Source organism: Danio aesculapii, chromosome 22 (assembly GCF_903798145.1).
Source record: "Danio aesculapii chromosome 22, fDanAes4.1, whole genome shotgun sequence".
In the NCBI taxonomy this organism is placed as follows: Eukaryota; Metazoa; Chordata; class Actinopteri; order Cypriniformes; family Danionidae; genus Danio; species Danio aesculapii.
Window position 1 is genome coordinate 35,526,413 of NC_079456.1, and position 23,125 is coordinate 35,549,537.

Consider the following 23,125-nt stretch of genomic DNA (forward strand, 5'->3'; position numbering starts at 1 on the left):
GACATAGAGGATACTATGTCAGTATAGTTGACCATAGGTCAAGGTGGACACCCATGACATGTGGAGTCCCACAAGGCTCAATTCTGGCACCTCTCCTGTTCAACCTTTATATGCTTCCTCTGAGCCAAATAATGAGAAAAAAATCAAATCTCCTACCACAGCTATGCTGATGACACTCAGATCTACTTAGTCTTACTGCCTACTGACTACAGCCCTATTGAAACCCTCTGCCAATGCATTGATGAAATGAACAGTTGGATGTGCCAAAACTTTCTTCGGTTAAACAAAGAGAAAACTGAAGTCATTGCGTTTGGGAACAGCGATGAGGTTCTCAAGGTGAATGCGTACCTTAGCTCTAAAGGTCAAACAACAAAAATAAGGTCAAGAATCTTGGTGTGATTCTAGAGTCAGATCTGAATTTCAGTAGCCATGTCAAAGCAGTTGGTAAAACAGCATACTATCATCTCAAAAATATTGCAAGAATTAGATGCTTTGTTTCCAGTGAAGACTTAGAGAAACTTGTTCATGCTTTTATCAGCAGCAGGGTGGATTACTGTAACGGCCTCCTCACAGGCCTTCCCAAAAAGACAGCTCTTCCAGAATGCTGTGGCCAGGATTCTGACCAGAACCAGGAAATCTGAACACCTGTCCTCAGGTCTTTACACTGGCTCCCAGTTGCATTCAGAATAGATTTTAAAGTAAGATCACTAGAAATTCCAAGAGTTCAGTCAAAGCAGGGTGAATCGGCTTTCAGCTACTATGCACCTTACTGCTGGAATCAGCTTCCAGAAATGATCAGATATGCTCCAACATTAGGCACGTTCAAATCAAGTTTAGCTGTGCCTTTTCTGAATGAGCACTGTGCTACGTCCCACAGATCACACTATTGTGTCCTTCTTTTCTTTTTCATTCTTTTATAACCTGTTTTAACACATTTTTATCTGTTTTATCTGTCCTTTATTTTCTTATACTTGTCTTTTTTAATTCTTGTTTATGTAAAGCACTTTGAATTGCCACTGAAATGTGCTAAATAAACTTGCCTTGCCTAATGACTTAAGCCAATAAATTATTTATTCAGTTGAATTGTTCAAACAACTGATTCATTCAGTTATGAAGCTCTTTATAAGAATGGGCCAGTTTATTCAAAACGATTCATTTCAGAAACAAATCACTGATGTGCGTTACTCCGAGACACACAATAACTCAGTGACTATTTACATATTAGGTCATATTTCTTTTTATAAAATATCTTATTTTGTGTTCTAAGAAAAAGGAATGAAAGTTCTAGGGGATTAAAAGGACATCAGGAAGAGTAAATAATAACATAATTCACGTTTTTTTGGTAAACTAACACTTTAACTTATCATTTACTGAACCATTTTGTGAAACCAATATCACTTTATCTCTTTATTTTTGTCTTTAAAAAACATATTTTTCTCCCATGGTGTTCATGTGATGCCAATAATAATCCAGCACTAACTCCTAAACCCACTGACCTAACTTTAACCCACAACTTCTTCTTCGTCTGTTACCCAAACAAATAAGCCGAGAACAACCTTCCATTCTCTCCCTCGCATCTTACAGTCTGTGGCAAATTACAAGATTCGGAGAGCAACAAAAGGTGGATTAAAGCTGAAAAACTCCCGAAAGAATGAAAAATGGGAAGATTTAAATGTGCTTTTCAGTTCACACCAGTAAACGCAACAACATGGCGCGCACACACACGCACAGAGAGAGAGAAACACACAGTCAAATCCCCAATTATAAGCCAGGTCCTGGCCTGTCTTGCTGGCAGCGCAGTGTTAAGTTAATGCAGCGTGAAAAAATCATTATGCTGCGCCACAGATGGAGCCAGTCAAGCAGAGGGACCCTTGTGCTCCTCTCAGATGGACATTTGACCATCAACCCTGATAAAGAGACCAGAGCCGCAGGATACACAGGAGAAAACCCAGACCGAGAAGAGCAGTGTTATTGAGAAAGAGTCAGAGATTCGAGGCAGAAGAAAAAAAATTATATTATTGAACTTATTCATGATGTACGAGCAGGAGAAGCCATTGGAATCTTTTTTTGGCTCGAGACTTCCGCTCTCATTCACACTTCCATTCATTTTTAGACATTAAAAGAGGCTTGTTATTATGCTTCATGTTGCAAACTGATTTCATATTATATTGTTCATTTTTTTACCTATAGTCATGAACACACTTGTTTGTAGAGCAAGTAGTTTGACTGTTTATTATTCCTAGTCATTTCACCCATAGGCAGAATCAGAAGTGCTAAAACAATCGCAAAAATGAGCAAACTTCCGCCTTGAGGAATAAGGTCAATACTACGAGTTTGTTCAATGCTTGATTCTGATTGGCTGATGGACATTCTAAGATGTCGTTTTAAGGTCATGTGTTGTTGTGTCAGCATTTCACTGAGTATCCTACTGGGTAAAGTTGAACATAAATTTGAAGATGCACTGTTATTTTCAGATAAACGCACAGCTAAAGCTAAAGTAGTTCCGGCAGGTTTTGAGTGCCTTACAGTTTCATATCACTACTCTGAATGATTTCAGTTATTTCACAGCTACAACAGATACAAATCTAATCAAATCATAAAACAAGGATTTGCATAAGGTTAAGAAATGATGTCTCAAATACGACATCTGAACAGTGTATTTAGCTGTGGAAACCGTGGTATAAGTGGAATAATTCACTCCGGGCCATTGAATAATTAGAAAATAATTATTTAAATATTTTCGAATATTCCAATGTGCCGTTGTGATTTATTCATTACTTAATCACCATATTCTACCAGATTATTGATTGTATTAAGATATGTAAACAGTATTCTAAATGTTTATTAACAAATGCAAATGACTCATTAGTCAATATGCAAATGACTCATTAGTTATGTCATAATTTATATCACACATAACATTGGATGAAACCACATATTTATATATATATATATATATATATATATGAATTGATGGGACTCGTGGGAAATCAGGAGAATCTGGTACCCGCCATTCGGGCAATTCAAGAGGATCTAGCGCCTGCCATTTGGGGAATTAAAAGGGATATGGCGCTCACCACTCAGGGAATTCAGGAGGATCCGGGGCCCGCCATTCAGGGAAATCAGGGGGGATCTGGTGGCAGCCATTTGGGAAATCAGGAGGATCTAGCGCCCGCCTTTCAGGGAATTAAAAGGGATCTGGCACCACCCATTCAGGAATTCAGAGGGATCTGACGCCCGCCATTCTGGGAATTCTGGAGGATCTAGCACCCGCCTTTTGGGGAATTAAAAGGGATCTGGCGCCAGCCATTTGAGAATTAAGAGGGATCTGGCACCCACCATTCATCAAATTCAGAGGGATCTGGCACCCGCGATTCATCAAATTTAGAGGGATCTGGTGCCCACGATTTGGAGGATTTAGAGGGATATGGTTGCCACCATTCGGGGGATTCAGAAAGATCTTGGCCCTGCCATTCAGGGAATTCAGAGTGATCTGGCATATTCAAATGTTTCACAAATTATGTTTGACAGAGCAGGAATTTTTAACAGTATTTCCTATATTTTTTCTTCTGGAGAAAGTCTTATTTATTTTATTTCGGCTGGAATAAAAGCAGTTTTACATTTTATAAACACCCTTTTAAGGTCAATATTATTAGCCCCCTTAAGCAATAATTTTTTCCACTTTTCTACAGAACAAATCATCATTATACAATGATTTGCCTAAATACCCTTATAACTTTATATATGAACAAAACCAGATTTATGAGAAAAAAAAGAGATAAAAAAATGATTGTGAGAAAACAGCATTTAAAATATGCTTTGTAATTTAACTCTGCTAAATTAAAATTGCCAAAGTGCTATAAAAGCATAATATACACTTTCAAATGCATTTTGGATGCTTTATTTGCATTAGACTGCACAATTTTAAATATTAAAAGACAAAAAAAAATCTGAAAAACAAAAAACGTATATTTTATATGGACTTTAAAAGGAGAGTTTATAATCCTGAAAATATGGCTGGATGCATCTACTCATGTTGATTTTTCTCGGAAACTTCCTACTGGACATTATTACTCTGGAATATACCACAGCCAAAATAAAAGGCTGCAATAAAACTGCACAATGATGGTCAGATATGAGAGAGACTGTATAAGATATGTTTTAATACTGTTTTGTAGCTATTATTGCAGTATTACTGTTTTTATTATATTTTACCTTTCTTTTGGGTGGATCTAAAAATAAGTAGAGTTCATTCACATAATTTAAGTCAACATCTACCAGCATTTTGAGAGTAAAAGCAAACAAACAAACAAACATACAGACAACACAAAACGAACACCTGCCACTCCTGAAGATGCACTGCAGGCTAATGAAGTAAAGCTTATGCAGCAAACATTATTTACAACATTATTTCCCTTAACAACTGTCCTGTCTCTTCACATCAGTCTGGAGCTCAGTTTCTGTATTAATTTGACCAGTATGAGATTCCCGGAGGTTGTTTATGTTGCTTTTAAGGACATTTTTTTTTTTGTAATGATATGATGTCCCTGATGACCTTTCCACCTGACTGGCCTTGGGGTCCAACCATCAAAGGAAATGTAAAGGCGCCATAAATTTCTGAAATTTCACAGTTTTATTATAGAGCTAAAAGCATCTGCGGTTTAAACGAATAAATACAAGTGCTTAAGGTGGTAATGGACTGAGCCGGTTGAGATATTTATCACAGGTGAAATCTGAAACAAAAACAACAACAACCAAAATATGAACCTAAAACAATGATGTTTTTTCTCATCTTAATTTGCTGCTGAAAACTGTAAGAAAAGACGTTTAAAAAACACAATTCTTGTTGATTCTGTTATATATATATATATATATATATATATATATATATATATATATATATATATATATATATATATATACAGTTGAAGTCAGAATTATTAGCACCTTTTTGAATTATTTTTTTCTTTTTAAAATATTTCCTAAATGATGTTTAACAGAACAAGAAATGTTCACAGTATTTCTGATAATATTTTTTCTTCTGGAGAAAGTCTTATTTATTTTATTCAGCTAGAATAAAAGCAGTTTTTAACTTTTTAAGAATCATTTTAAGGTCAATATTATTAGTAATATTATTTTTTTCGACTGTCAACAGAACAAACCATCGTTATACAATAACTTGCCTAAATACCCTAACCTGCCTAGTTAACCTAATTAACCTAGTTAAGCCTTTAAATGTCACTTTAAGCTGTATAGAAGTGTCTTGACAAATATCTAGTCTAATATTATTCACTGTCATCATGACAAAGAGAAAATAAATCAGTTATTAGAGATGAGTTATTAAAACTATAATGTTTAGAACTGTGTTGAAGAAATCTTCCCTCCATTAAACAGAATGTTGAGGAAAAAAATAAACAGGGGGCGAATAATTCTGGGGGGCTAATACTTCTGACTTCAACCATATATATGTACACATATGATTTTGTTAATGTAGGTCGTTCTCCTCAAACCCTATTGAAGCTTAAAAAAATGTATACCAGTGTTGTATATAACTTTAGACATGGTCCTTAAAATCGCCATTAAATGGGATTGAAGATTGTACTTTTCCGATTCCACTTAAAATGGTCCTGAAATGAGAAAAAAAGTTCTTTGACAACAGATTGGATTGTTGAAAGACTTGAAGGAAGATTGACGAAAAAATTCTGATCAAAACTGAGACACCCACTAATAGCCCCGCCCTAAATTAATGATAGTCCCACCTTAAATGAGAGATAGTCCCACCCTAAAGGACTGATAGCCCGGCCTTAAATGACTGATAGCCCCATATTAAATGACTTATAACCCCACCCTAAATGCTGATAGCCCCGCCCTAAAGGACTGATAGCCCGGCCTTAAAAGACTGATAGCCCCATATTAAATGACTTATAACCCCACCCTAAATGACAGATAGCCCCGCCCTAAAGGACTGATAGCCTGGCCTTAATTGACTGACAGCCCCATATTAAATGACTTATAACCCCACTCTAAATGACAGATAGTCCTGCCCTAAATTACTGATAGACCAGCCTTAAATGACTGATAGCCCCTCCTTAAATGACAGGTAGTCCCACCTTAAATGACAGGTACCCTCGCTTTAAATTACTGATAGTCCACCATTAACTGATGGTCCCACCTTAAATTAAATATAGCCCCGCCCTAAATGACTGATATTCCTGCCATAAATGACTGATAATCCCTCCCTATATGACTGATAGTCCTGCCCTAAATGACTAATAGCCCCGCCCTTAAGGACTAATAGCCCCACCCAAAAAAAACAACTGATATTCCCCCCCTAAAGCTCCGATATTCCCACCCTAATGGACTGCCCGACTTACATGACTAATTCCCTCCGTAAATGACTGATAGTTCTGCCCTTAATGACTACTAGCTCCGCCCTAAAGAATTGATAGCTCCGCCCTAAATGACCAATAGGTCAGCCCCAAGACTAATAGCCCTGCTTTAAATGACTGATAGTCCCACCCTTAATCACTGATAGCCCATCTTAAATCACTGATAGTCCTGTCCTAATTAACTACTAGCCCCGCCCCAAAAAAGAGACTGATAGTCCCACCCTAACTAACTGATAGCCCTGCCTTAAATGACAGATAGCTCCACCTCAAATAGCAGATAGCCCAGCTTTAAATGACTACTAGCCCCACCCCAAAAAAGGACTGATTACTGATAGCCCCGCCCTAAATGTCTGATAGCTCCGCCCTAAAGGCATTTCATGTGACCAGGAAGTGAAAGAAAGTCGTTTCCAGTGTGGAAGGAAGGTATTTGATCAAAATATATGAGGGCAAATGAATTCATTAACAATAACGACGTGCACAGACAACAAGCACTGCTATATACAAAAATTTCATGGCGCCTTTAAATTTGCAAATATCCAACGTCCCCTATCAAACCAACTTGATGCCACTACACCTCTCAATACCTTTACACAGGTTAGAAATATTTCATAATATAAATCATGTTTTTATTCAGATTTCAGCACCGAAGCATCTACAAAAAACAAAACAGGAACTCCGTACACCGTATGTTAGCATTAGCAATGATAGCGGTTTATATTTTAGCGCACACCATGAAGATCTGCAGGTCTCCATCCAGGCTGAGATGCAGGATCTTTACGAGCTCTCTGGATGATTCCAGGGTTTCCATAAAAGTGGATTACAGAGCCCGTCACGCCAGTTAAACGCCCTTTACCCTGTTTGTTTGTCATTTTGCACACTTTACAGCCGTATTGTTCAGTTCACCCTCAGTCCCGCTGGTCTTCAACCACTTGGTGGCAAAGGTGGCTCACGTTTCAAAGTCATTGAGTTTTACGTCTCACACAGAGATGGAGGAAAAGTTCAGCATGTAAGACTGGTATAGAGAGAGACATCAAGCTAAAACACTCTTCTGTTCATCAGGCCATCATGGAGTTACAGTTGAAGTCAGAATTATTAGCCCCCCTGTTTATTTTTTCCCCCCAATTTCTGTTTAACGGAGAGCAGATTTTTTTCAACACATTTCTAATCATAATAGTTTTAATAACTCATCTCTAATAACTAATTTATTTTATCTTTGCCATGATGATAGTAAATAATATTAGACTTGATATTTTTCAAGACACTTTTATACAGCTTAAAGTGACATTTAAAGGCTTAACTAGGGTTAATTAGGTTAACTTGGCAGGTTAGGGTAATTAGGCAAGTTATTGTATAACGATGGTTTATTCTGTAGACAGTCGAAAAAAAAATAGCTTAAAGGGGCTAATAATGTTGACCTTAAAATGTTTTTTAAAAAATTAAGAACTGCTTTTATTCTAGCCGAAATAAAACAAATCAGACTTTCTCCAGAAGAAAAAATATTATCAGAAATACTGTGAAAATTTCCTTGCTCTGTTAAGCATCATTTAGGAAATATTTAAAATATAAAAAACCAAAAGGTGGTTAATAATTCAGACTTTAACTCTATATAAGAAGCCTTATATACGAACAAAAAACAGGTGTACTGTGAATATAGTTATGTAGTAGCTATTTCTTACTCTTTCCTGAATGCTTTGTTTTTGTGCTTTGAATATAAACTAAAATATTGCTTATGATTGAATTATATGAATGTTTTACTGAAGTTTTGTTTTTTGAAGTGAACATAAAGATCGTTGTCAACACAGATGCTGTTTCACAAGAAAAAATGTAGACTCGTCGAACAATAAAACGCTATACCAATATCAATATTAGGATCCTTAGATTTTTTTGGGATGTGAGCAAAAAAAGGGAAGAAGGCAAGAAACTGCAGGCAAAAAAACATGCACATGTATTTTATGTACCTGTCATATTTGACTTTTTTATTTATTTATTATTTATTTATTTATTTTGTCAGGCCTTATCAGAATCAGAATCAGTTTTATTGCCAAATGTGCTTCACACACACAAGGAATTTGTTTTGGCTACAGAAGCTTCCAGTGTACAAAGAGTGACAAGTGACCAACACAAAATAAATATGAAAAAAAGACTATAGACATTAAACAGATGCGGTTAGTTAAAAAATCTGGATGTTGAATTGTGTGTACAGATTTGTTATAAATATACAGGTTATAAGGTGATGTGTACAAATATGAATGGAGAAGGTATTGCATTGTATATTGATATAAGGTGCTGTGTACAAGTGCGTATGAGAAAGTATTGCACATATTTATTGCACAGTAGGGGAATCATTAACTGTTCATAAGGTAGACAGCCTGAGGAAAGAAACTATTCCTGTGTCTGGCTGTTTTTGTGCTTGGTGCTCTGAAGCGCCGACCAGACGGTAACAGTTCGAACAGGTAGTGTGCTGGGTGTGAGGCGTCCAGAGTGATTTTGCAAGCCCTTGTACTCACTCTTGAAGTGTAGGAAGGGTAGTGCCAGTGATTCGTTCAGCAGTCCGGACTATTCGCTGTAGTCTACGGAGGTCGGTTTTGGCAGCTGAGCCGAACAGTGATTGAAGTGCAGAGGATGGATTGGATGACAGCTGAGTAGAACTGTACGAGTAGCTCCTGTGGCAGGTTGAACTTAGCTGACGAAGGAAGTACAGTCTCTGCTGGGCTTTCTTCACAATAGAGTCTATATGAATGTCTCACTTCAGATCCTGAGAGATGGTGGTGCCCAGGAACCTGAATGACTCTACTGCAGCCACAGTGCTGTTCATGATGGTGAGTGGGGGGAGTGCAGAGGGGTTTCTCTGAAAATCCACTATCATCTCCACTGTTTTGAGTGTGTTCAGCTCCAGGTTGTATCAGTTTGTGTATGCAGATTTTAATTATAATACAGGTTTTTAAAAGACTAATTTTTTATCACTTTAGCAGCTCTTATATATAGTTTTATTTACCTCTTTTATTTATATTTATATGTATTCTGAAAGAAAATACAGAGGGATTTGTTCATACTGTAGATTTGATAGATTATATACAGTTCTGGGGGGGGGGGGGATACTTTCTATATATAAAGTATATTCTAAATATAACATATTATAATCTTAAGTGAGGGCGGCATGGTGGTGCAGTGGGTAGCACAATCGCCTCACAGCAAGAAGGTCGCTGGTTTGAGCCCCGGCTGGGTCTTCTGTGTGGAGTTTGCATGTTCTCCCCATGTTGGTGTGGGTTTTCTCCGGGTGCTCCGGTTTTCCAGTCCAAACACATGCGCTATAGGGGAATTGGGTAAGCTAATTTGTTCATTGTGTATGTGTGTGACTGAGAGTGTGTGGGTGTTTCCCAGTGATGGGTTGCAGCTGGAAGGCCATCCGCTGTGTTAAACATATGCTGGATAAGTTGGCGGTTCATTCCATTGTGGCTGTTAGTAGATTGAACAAGCAGCAAAGTATACTTTTATTTGAGTGTTGGTTGTGTTGCTCCACCAACAGCAGATCTCCAGACAGCATCCCGGTTTGATCAGATGAAGTGTTATACGTCCGTCAGCTTCATGTACAGTATTCACCACGGGAGGTCCAAACCTGCGGGCTCTGAACCAACTAATTGGTTTCTCTCATTTGTAGCATTAGTTCTCTGTGTTTTGATGTAATACTTCAGAGCGGATTGGCTCATTGTTTTTCCCGATTCTGAGCTGCGGATCCGCAGGCGAGAATCAGACCGTCGGGAGTCCAGTTTCATAAGACTCTTGAAGGAGTTCTGATATATAGTAATAAATAACAGGAATTCTTATGAAATCATTATAAATATAACACTTTTGGATGTAGTCTGTGATCAGATCATGTAATCGTCTTTGTGGTCACTCATAGTTGCTTAAATAGGACACAAACACTCACAGACACAAAATTTAACTGACTTCAAATTGATTTATTTGACTATCATACAGGGTGTCACGGTGGCACTGTGGGTAGCATGATCGCCTCACAGCAAGAAGGTCGCTGGTTTGGCCTCGGCTGGGTCAGTTGGCATTTCTGTGTGGAGTTTGCATGTTCTCCCCGTGTTGGCGTGGGTTTCCTCCGGGTGCTTCGGTGTCCCCCACAGTCCAAAGACAAGCACTTTGTGGGAATTGAATAAACTAAATTGGCAATAGTGTATGTGTGTAAATGCAAGAGTGTATTGGTGTTTCTCAGTGTTGGGCTGAAAGGGCATCCACTGTGTAAAACATATGCTGGATAAGTTGGCGGTTCATTCCGCTGTGGAGACCCCTGATTAATAAAGGGATTAAGCTGACAAGAAAATGAATGATTGATGAATGTTTATCACCTCTAAAGAATTTTGACTTTAAAATGAAGTTATGGATTTGTGGAATATTAAATTAATATGAAGTTAAATGTTGCATTATTTATATTTATTTTTAATTTATTTATATAATTACTTGTAAATGTGAAAAACAAAACACAAGCTGTCATTGTGTAGTATATAGCTGACATTAATATTTAATTTCAACAATTAAAAAATAGAATTAATATAAATCTAATAGAATTGTTTCAATTTGCGAAATATTGTTTATTTATTGGTGTAATGCTTTAATGTATAGCTAAATTATGAATTTATGAAGTATAACACTATTTTAAATAATTTATACAAATTAAAAGTCTAAAATAGTTCAATGGACAAAAAATAATAAAAAGTTACAGTTCTAAATGTACTTTTACAGTTTTAAATATAAACCTGATTATAGTTTATTTCCATATATAATTTAAAGAATTATTTATTTATATATATATATATATATATATATATATATATATATATATATATATATATATATATATATATATATATACATATATTATTATTATTCTATTATTTTTATGTATATATATATATATATATATATATATATATATATATATATATATATATATATATATATATATATATATATATATATATATATACACATATATACACATATATACATACATATATATATATATATATATATATATATATATATATATATATATATATATATAATATAGAAATCCAATGTAACTATATCAATTAGCGAAATTAATACATCATATTAATATTTAAATTTAATGTTGAACCTTACAATTAAGCATAATAAATAATCGTTTAAATATACATTAAATTATGGTTTTAAAAGTTTGAAGTTAAACATTTTACACTGTTATAACTGGCAAAATTGTAAAATAGTGTAAAATGATGAATAAATGAATAAACAAATAAAAAAATAAAAAAATAAAAAATAAATAAATAAATAAACAAATAAATACACAAATAATCATGCATTTAAAAGTATGCAGTTATAACATTATTATAACTGCTAATTTATACAAATTAAAAGTGTAAAATAGTTCAAATGGACAAAAACACTAAAAAGTTACAGTACTAAATGTACTTTTACAGTTTTAAATATAAACCTGATTATTATTTATTTTGCTAAATAATTAATTTCAAAATAAAAACGAATTAAAAGTTCTAAAGTTTCAGCAAAACTTATCAATCTTTAAATAAATACATAAATAAATAAATTATGAAAACATTCATTCATTCATTCATTTTCTTTTCGGCTTACTCCCTTTATTAATCAGTGGTCGCCACAGCGGAATGAACCACCAACTTTTCCAGCACATGTTTCACGCAGCGGATGCCCTTCCAGCTGCAACCTATCACTGGCAAACACCCATTTACCCTCATACACTACGGACAATTTAGCCTACCCAAATCACCTATACCACATGTCTTTGGACTTTTGGGGGGAACCAGAGCACCCGGAGGAAACCCACGTGAACACAGGGAAAACATACAAACTCCACACAGAAATGCCAAGTGGCCTAGCTGGGACTCGAACCAGCGACTTTCTTACTGTGAGCTAGGCGACAGCGCTAACCATTGAGCCACCGTGCCACCCTAAACAAGAATATCCCAATTTTAAAACGTCAAATGATGAACGCAAAGAAAATACGCATTCGATTGACTGATAATGAAACTGTACAATTACTACAACTGTTAATCTGCATTTCCTGTGCCAAAAAGGAATTGACGGTGTAAATCCATCAACATTTGCATATTCTCCGCCTCCTCGATATAAGAGGTGTAATTTGTCAGAGCAAAAAAGGCCATTGATGAATCGAGAGTAACAGGAAAGATGAATTAATTACAGTATAAGTGCTTAGATAATGACGTCTCATCAAAACATTATGGATGACTCAATAACCCTGGCTGAAATGTCATCCCAATGCAAACTAATTACGTCTGCTGTTATAAGGAAACACTGAACAGCGCATTTTTGTATACGGTCTGATGGGCAGTGCATGAAATCCTCTGTTTATATATATGCATATGCTGCAGACACTTATTTTGCTGAGTCAGAAAGCTGAGCTGTTATGCTTGTCGTGCTGCAGCATTTCAGTTTTTATTTTTTCCATTCAGGTAAGCACTTAATAAAGTCTTTTTGCTTATGTCCTTTTTATTTTCTCATGCCTGTGAATCAGGGCTGTGCATGAATCAAGCCTGTGTGTTTTCTGCGTCACCCATCGAGAATGTCAGCAACTGACACAAAACACTGACGTTGAATAAACTGGCACACATACTTCAGATTTTTCTCAGCAGAAGGCAATGTTCTGAGATCAGTGCAGGTTCAGGTCTACCGCAGTTGTGTTGATAATTACTATACACTGTTTTTTTTTTTACCCTTTTTTGGGTTAATAGGCTAATTTTATAACTCCCCTAGAATTAAACAGTTGAGTTTTACCTCTTTTGAAATCATTCAGCCGATCTTCGCATCTGGCAAGAGCACTTTTAGCTTAGCTTAGCGTAGATCAGGGGTGCTCAACCCTGTTCCTGGAGATCTACCGTCCTGCAAAGTTCAGCTCCAACCCTGATCAAACACACCTGAACCAATTAAATAGGACCTGGACAGTGCTTGATAATTACAGGCAGGTGTGTTTGATACGGGTTGCAACTGAAATGTGCAGGAAGGTAGATCTCCAGGAACAGGGTTGATCGAGCTCCCCCGGCGTAGATCATTCTGCCCCCCATTTGTAAATATTCCAATTTTATAACTTCCTAGAGCTAAACAAATGAGTTTTACCTCTTCTGAATCCCTTTAACCGATCTCCAGGTCTGGTGGGAGCACTTTTAGCTTAGCTTAGCATAGATCATTGGATCAGATTAGACCATTAGCATCTCACGCAGAAATTGTAAAGAAGAGGTTCGATAATCAGAGCAGATTCGGATCTACCGAAGTCATGGAATAATATGGGTTCCAACAGTGGTGATTTAATGATTATTATACAGAGATCACATTTAGAGAACAATTTAGGTGGAGAAAGAAAAAACTGCCCGCTACTTTTTTTTTCTATTTTTTTTTTCTATTTTTTTTTGTAAATATGCTAATTTTATAACTCTCCTAGTGCTACTGAGCTTTACCTCGTTTGAATCCATTCAGTTGATCACCAGGTCTAGCAGGAGCACTTTTAGCTTAGCTTAGCATAGATCATTGAGTCGGATTAGACCATTAGCATCTTTCTCAAAAATTGTAAAAAAGAGTTTCGACAATTGAAAAAAGTTTGAAAACCCTCGCCTTAAAGATACAAAAGTAAACATTATAGGTATAAAAGTTAACCTTAAAAGTACATAAGTGTACCTAAAGGTACCAATGTTAACCTGTATGGTACAAAAGTGTACCTTTTAGAAAGCGTACCGCCCCAGTGACAGATTTTTCACCTTTATTTTTGAGTGTATATATGAAATGTGACGTACATGACTTTTTCTACTTTCAACACTTCAAACAGGACTAAGCAGTGACCTTGAACTTTAGCAAATTGTCATTTGTTCGCACTAAAATATCATTCAGTGTATCAATATTTTCAAAATAAGCATTAAACGATAGTAATAATAATAATAATAGAATTTTCAGACATATTTAGAGCAAAAACTAGTCGCTATATTGAAATACTTTATAATAGAGGGGCTGTTAAATGCTTGATTCTGATTGGCTAATTCTAATGCATGTCCTTACTTTCATATAAACACACAGCTAAAGTAGTTCCAGCAGGTTTCGGATGCATTACAGTTTCACATCACCACGCTGAATGATTTCAGTCATTTCACAGCTAAAAGAGTCAAACAATCGCATCAAAACACAACTTAAGGCTTTGTATGAGATGTGTAAGAAACTAGTGCTACACGCAGAAGCAGTTTGAGGACAAAAACCTGACAAATGTCTGAAATACAACATCTGAAAAACATCTTTTAGTAACGGTAGTATAAGCTGAATAATTGACTCCAATCCATAGAGTTTTTAGAAAGAAATAATGCACACCACATTGGGTGAGCGTTATTTTTTGAATAATTCAACGACTCACTATTAAATATTCATTACCTAAGGACAGCAGACCCTCAAAATACAAAGCAATTGTCATTTTAAGCCATTATAGTTTACAAACCCTCATGTTTCACCCACTTTGTTAACAAGAAATGAGTAGACTTATTGCTGAGGTGCAGATGTGCCCTTTGCGGATAAAAAAAAAAGTCAGAGTCAAGCCCTGCTATTAGACACAGCTCGACTTGCTTCATGTTTTCCATCAGTAAAGTTGCCTCTAAGCCCACCGGTACACATGTTGAGCTGTTGTTAACATGATGCAGAGCCTGAATGGTTCCTCTGGAGGGGGTGTATGACATGTTGTCTGCGCAGGAGTGCTAACAGCAGGAGAGATTGTTTGCTCCGGAGTCTGCTTTTTGTTGCAGCCTGCCCTCCATGTGTGCTTGAAGAAATCCTACGTTAAGCCTTTGAAACACTGATTTCTGCTGTGAAATGAGGTATTCACTTATCAGACACTTTATTAGGTACAGCTGCTCACATGCTTGTTAGCTCAAACAGACTAGCTTGATGCATGGCAGCAACTCAATGTGTGTAGCCATGTACATATGTGGTCTAGATGATCTGCTGGAGGTCAAAACGAGCATCAGAATGGAGCAGAAAGATGATTTTAGTGACTCTGAACGCAGTACGGTTGTTGGTGTCTGCTCAGAGTATTTCAGAAACTGATGATGTGCTCCATTTTCAGAGTTAATCCCATTTTGTCTTTACAGAAAATGATCTGAAAAAGAGAATAAGAAAAGTCTGCAGTGATTCACAAAAGATGCAGAGAGCGCCCTCTTGTGGATTTGTCATCTGAACCGTGCAATAAAGCGCACCTGGAGCGACGTACGTTACATCTTGCAAAAAATGTAGGTACATATTTTCAATGAGTCTGAGCTGGTTGATGAATGTCACTCCCACTTATCCTAATATAAGTCACTATAATCTTAATATAATCACATTATATCTTAATATTTTTCGGGATTCATATTTAAAAGGATTTTTAATGATGATGAGCAGAGTGAACGTGGAAAATTGCTCTCTGACATTACATGGCGCTTGCTGAAAAACAAAAATACCACAGTACACAAGGTGGCACTGCACAACTTCTGACACTGGCTTGTTATACAGAAGAAGAAGAGAGACAATGTTTACGCATTTGTTGAAACTAGTTACTGTCGCATTTATCTAACTTTTTGTGTTCAGACCAGCTTGATCTCACGAGAAAACGTAAGTAGTTTATGTTTTGTCAGTTAAGTGGCTAATCTGTACGAATTCGTACAAGTTCAGTCGTACGAAATTGTAAGATTTTAAAAAGGAGGCGTGGCACCTAACCCCACCCCTAAACCCAACCGTCATTGGGGGATGAGCAAATTGTACTAAATTGTACGAGTTAGATCGTACGAATTCATACGAATTAGCCGCTAAATCACAAAGTTACGAATTGCCGTGAGATTGTGTTGGTTCAGACATTAGTGATACAAGTTACTCCACCTTCACCTTAGTCCTGTACATCTTTTTCTTTAAGAATGTTTGTTTGCCTAGATCATTTTGTTATTGAGCACCTTTAAGTCATGTTTACTGTAATTGCAGAAGCTCCAAGCTGTGCCAATCCCATTGGTCAACTAGTTTTTGATGTTGTATGTCAAACCAAAAAAAAAAACCAGCAAACCAAAGCCTTTGGACTGCAGTGAACCATTGTGAAAGTCATTATTTACAAATGGCAAAAACATGGAACAGTGAAGAACCTTTCCAGGAGTGGCCAGCTGACCAAAATTACACCAAAAGCGCGGCGACCCCAAGATCACAAAAGACCCCAAAACAACATCTAAAGAACTGCGGGCTTCACTTGTCTGAGGTAAGTTGAGTGTTCATGACTCCACCATAAGTTCCAAGATGAAAACCACCGCTGACCAAAAAGCGCATAAAGGCTCGCCTCAGTGTTGCCAGAAAATTTTTTGATGATCCCCAAGACTTTTGGGAAAATACTCTGTGCACTTACAGGACAAAAGTTGAACTTTTTGAAAGGTGTGTGTCCCATCATGTGTGGCATAAAAGTAACACCACATTTCAGAAAAATAACATCATAACAACAGTAACGTGTGTGATGTGATGATCTTCAGGACCTGGAAGACTTACTGTGAAAAACAGAACCATAAATTCAGCTGAGTACCAAAATATTCTGAAGGAGAATGTCCGGCTACATGTTAGTGACCTTAAGCTGAAGCAAACTTGTGGTTCTGCAGCAGAACCAACATCGGCACATTCTGAAAACATAGCACTATATACAATTGTAGAGACCGCGAATTAGTAGCTAGAAGTATGTATTTCATCTTTACAACGAACGCTATGGGGCGGTATGAGACCATTCCTTACCTCCGTATGGAAGGCTTTTCCGCTGTTATCAGTTTGTCCGGTAGCTCGACACGTATGTCAGCGGACTTGAGACACAGAGTGGAGTTGACCATGACAATGGGGTTCAAGTCCAGTGGAGAACGCTTCCAGAAAGCCCCCAAAAATAAAAAATAAAAAAAATAAACAAGTTAATAACAGGGTGAGAATATGGTAAAATCTGAAAACGTGGTAAAAATCAGGGGGGTTTCTTTTTCTAGATTGATTTTTAAAGCACGTAACCTCACCTACAAAAACGTTTAGGGAAGGGGGTTGGCTGGTCAATCGGTGCTTTTTACAATGCTATTGGTTGCGTTTGGGGAAGGGTGGGGGGATCGGTCGATTGGTCAGTCAGTCAGTCGACAGCGGCCTCTTGTGGATTTACAGGAGAACAGCAGACGCGAATGATACTCGCAAGAGAATTTTGAGATCTGAAAAAGCATCCACAGCAGCCTCCGGTGGGTTCGCGCAAACAAAAACTGCAAAAAAGCGTAGCTCCTGGGAGGTATTTTGCTCTCTCCAGAAATATATACAGGGGTAGGGAATCAGAATGCACCTGGGTTGAGCAGAACAGTGATATAAAGCACACCCGCGAGTCCACTTCTGATTAACTGAAGTAAAATAAAATAAAGACTTTGGAGCGGCCTAGTCAAAGTCCCGACCTGAATCCAATTGAGACGCTGTGGCATGATCTTAAAAAGGCGGTTCATGCTTGAAAGCCATCCAATGTGGCTGAATTACAACAATTGTGCAAAGATGAGTGAGTCAAAATTCATCCACAGCACAGTAACAGACTCTTTGCAAGTTATCCCTGCTGAAAAATCCAGCTTAAACCAGCTTAGGCTGGTTGGCTGGTTTTAGCTGGTTGACCAGCCTGGTTTTAGAGGGGTTTGGGCTGGTTTCCAACTATTTCCAGCCTGGTCTTAGCTGATCATGCTGGAAAATGACCAGCAAAATCCAGCTAAAACGAGCATGACCAGCCTGGTTTAAGCTGGACATAGCTGGTTTTGGCTGGACTCCCAGCCTGGCTAGGCTGGTCAAGCTGGTTTTAGCTGGATTTAGCTGGTCATTTTCCAGCCTGACTAGCTAAGACCAGGCTGGAAATGGCAAGAAACCAGCCTGGAAATGGCCAAAACCCCTCTAAAACCATGCTGGTCGACCAGCTAAAACCAGCCTAGGCTGGTTTAAGCTGTTTTTTCAGTAGGGATGGAAAAGATTTGATTGCAGTTGTTGCTGTTAAGAGCGGCTCAGTCACTTAATAGGTTTGATGGCAAACATTTTTTTATCACAACTATGCAGTTTTACATTTTGTTTTCTGTTAATAATAAAAACCTTCATTTCAAAGGGCATGACGTGTTTACTTGTGTTAACTTTGACTAATATTTAAATTAGTTAGATGATCTGACACATTAATGTCTGACAAACATGTTTAAAATTTTAAGAAGTCAATAAGGTTTCACACCATATATAAATAGACATTTATAAAACTAGCATTCTACTAATCTAATATAAAATTGAGGCTACTGATTATCACCTACCCCTATGCCTACTAAGTTGTCCCAATGTGCACGAGCCTTAGAATGGGTTACCTAATAAAATGGCCAATGAGTGTATATTAATCCTTAGACACATTGAGTTTTGCTGTGAAATGAGGTATAAAGGTCATTCCCTTGTGACTCGGTCAATGCAGCGACTTCTTTTTAAACTTGATAATCACTCATTAACGTGATTGGTCGAACACATGAATGCACAAAAATGACAACAATGGCTTTTAAAGAGACTCTTAATCATTGAAATAGAGGGACTGTGGTTGATGAATACATTGGGCAAAAGCCACTCCTTTGACTCACCTTTTAAAGGGTCAAAGGGACACGGCCCACACACAAACACACCTGTCCAAACACGGGACGCCACATCCGCGAGGGTGTAGAGAGGAGGACAGTGCAGTGAGTGATGGCCAATTCAAGCCTGTGCAGAAAGCCGCGCGTCCCATTGAGATGCATTAGGTTTAGCCTCCCCATCCGCTGTCATATTATTCATTTCCTCTTCTGTCCACACACATCACTGAAAACCAGCATGAACGTACAGCAAAACAAGGCTGCAGACAGGCTATTTCACTGGGAGATGCAAACAATTGTAAACACAACGCATCCATAAACAAAACATGATAGCCTGAGGAGTAACGTGTAGAACAGACTCTGGGGATTTTCTTCTACAGGCCAATACGGTTCGATGGTTTCCTCTGTGTAAAAAGAACATGTACTGACTAATTTGAGTTATACATATATTATTATAAAATATTCAGTGATTATTTTATTGAATTAGCATTTTCTGCACACACACACAGAGCTGTAAAGTCTTTAAATGATTGGAGACACTGTATTTTGAGGGTCCGTTTGTTGAATTATGTTATATTGCATCTACATGCCAACTAATCCTCATTAGATTATAAGTAGACTGTTAGAGTTGGGGTTAGTGTAAGTTGACATGTACTTGCAAAGTTTCTTATAGTCAGTTAAATGTCTGTTGAAGGAGCAGTATCAGCAGATATTAAGCAGATGGTCTACTAATACTCAAATGGACCATCAAAATAAAGTGTTACCAAATGTTTTTATTGGAAATACATTGGATAGAAATGTTACCAGACCTTTATAGAAGAAAATAACTCAACATTTTACTTATACCCACACCTAATAAATCTTAAGAAATGAGAATCTTAGATTACTAAAGCAGAAGACTCAAATTTCCATATTTCAAACTGTATTTCGAAGACATATATAAAGAAAATGTTGAAATTAGACGCTTCTAATAATTTTTGTTTAATTTGTGTAATTTAAATAGCCATTATTGTGTAAACACATGTTTGAAATGACACAAAAAACTATATATATATATATATATATATATATATATATATATATATATATATATATATATATATATATATATATATAGATATATATAGATATATATATAGATATATATCTATATATATATATATATATACACAAAAAAAATACAGACACACACACACACACACACACACACACACATATATATATATATATATATATATATATATATATATATATATATATATATATATATATATATATATATATATATATATATATATATTGTGTCGTCTAGGTCACACCGCCAAAATATCAACGGAGTGGCCCAGCCAGAGCCCAGACCTAAATCCTATTGAACATCTCTGGAGAGATCTAAAAATGGCTGTACGCCGTTGCTCCCCATCCAACCTGATAGAGCTTGAGAGGTACTGCAAAGAGGAATGGGGGAAAATTCCCAAAGACAGGTGTGCCAAGCTTGTGGCATCAAATTCAAAAAGACTTGAGGCTGTAATCGCTGCCAAAGGAGCATCAACAAAGTATTGAGCAGGGCTGTGAATACTGATGTACATCTGATTTTTCAGCTTTTTTATTTTTAATAAATTTGCAACAATTTCAAAAACTCTTTTTTCACATTGTCATTATGGGGGATTGTGTGTAGAATGTTGAGGAAATAAATTTATTTAATCCATTTTGGAATAAGGCTGTAACATAAAAAAAAAATATGGGAAAAGTGAAGCACTATGAATACTTTCCGGATGCACTGTTTGTACATATATATATATATATATATATATATATATATATATATATATATATATATATATATATATATATATACATATACAGTATAAACAAGCATTCTACAGTCAAAGATACATTTATATACACAGCACACACTATTATACGTTGTAAATATGAACTTTTATTTTTTTGGATGCGATCAATTGTGATTAATCGTTTGACTGCACTACATTTTACTAAAATTAATTGAATCTCCCTTCTTTTCAATACAATCCCACCCAGAAACACGACACAGAATGGGAACGAAACAGCTCCGAATGGCATTAAATGTTGACTTATTCATCTTAACAGATAGTGTGAACTCAGCACCCCTCAGTGAAGAGGGTTATTCAGGGTTTTTAGTCTAATAATGAGTGTCACGTCCCGTCCGCTTTTCAGCCATTTAATGAAGGTGCCCGAAGACCAAACGCTGAGGACTTTTATCTTAATCCAATGATGTTGAAGAGAACATTATCATTAGTAGGAGTTATTACAGTCCATTCACACACTGGCCTTTATCAACGCTTCGGATAAATCAAACACATGTCCTGCTAGCATGGAGTGTGTGTGCGTGTGTGTGTGTGTTAATGAGAAAGCCGCTGTTTCTGCGCTCGACTCATTCTGGGATTTTTCTGGGGGTTTTTTTCTTCCTCTTCTTTTCCAGCTGACCTCTCCCAAACTCGGCGGCAGATTAGTGTTCGGCTCCCTCGGGGGAAAACAGAGGGCCAGTGTTGCAAATTTGTCACCCAGAGTGTTAAAAATCCCCCAGGAATGTTAATCTTTCTGGTCTCCTCACACACTCCAGTAATCCACCTACTGCCTTCCAGAGAACCGGCCAACCCCGACTGCATTACAACACCATCAGCGAAGGCCCTCACTAGCAGATTATTATTATGATTAAAAATAAAAAGTTTTAGTAAATAATAATAATAATAATAACAGTAATGATAACAAAAATAATACAAAACCTTTACAAAACAATGACAAAATAATAATAATAATGACAATAATAATAATAATAATAATAATTCATTCATTTATTTTCTTGTCGGCTTAGTCCCTTTATTTATCTGGCGTCGCCACAGCGGAATGAATCGCCAACTTATCCAGCATTTGTCTTACACAGCGGATGCCCTTCCAACCGCAACTTATCTCTGGAAAATACTCACACACACTCATTCACACTCATACACTATGGACAATTTAGCCTACCCAATTCACCTGTACCACATGTCTTGGATTGTGGGGTAAACCGGAGCACCCAGAGGAAACCCCCGCAAACACAGGGAGAACATGCAAACTTCACACAGAAACACCAACTGACCCAGCTGAGGCTTGAACCAGTGACCTTCTTGCTGTGAGGCGACAGCACTACCTACTGCGCCACTTCGTTGCCCCATAATAATAATAATAATAATAATAATAATAATAATAATAATAATAATAATAATAATAATAATAATAATAATAATAATAATAATAATAAATATATATAATAATAATAATAATAATAATAATAATAAATAATAATAATAGGTACTTTATTTTGATGGTCCAGTTGATTATAAGTAGACTGTCTGCTTAATTTCTGTTGATACTGCTGCTTATAATTAGGGCCAGACAGAACCTGTACAATAATAATAACATAATAATAATAATAACAACAATAACAACAACAACAACAATAATAACAGTTTTTGATGATAACAACAACAACAACAATAATAATAATAATAATAATAATAACAATAATAAAAAAATAATAATAAAAATAACAGTTTTGATGATAACAACAACAACAACAATAATAACAATAATAATAACAGTTGTTGATGATAATAACAACAACAATAATAATAATAATAATAATAATAATAATAATAATAACAGTTTTTGTTAATAATAATAATAATAATAATAACAAGTGTTGATAATTATAATAACAATAATATAATAATAATAATAATAATAATAATAACAACAAGTGTTGATGACAATATTAATAATGATAATAATAACAACAGTTGTTGTTAATAATAATAATAATAATAATAATAGTAATAATAACAACAGTTGTTGTTAATAATAATAATAATAATAATAATAATAATAATAATAGTAATAATAACAACAGTTGTTGTTAATAATAATAATAATAATAATAATAATAATAACAGTTGTTGATGATAATAACAACAACAATAATAATAATAATAATAATAGTTTTGTAAACTTTCCTTTTAAACCAACATAAAAACTATTTTAAATACCCTAAAAATGTAA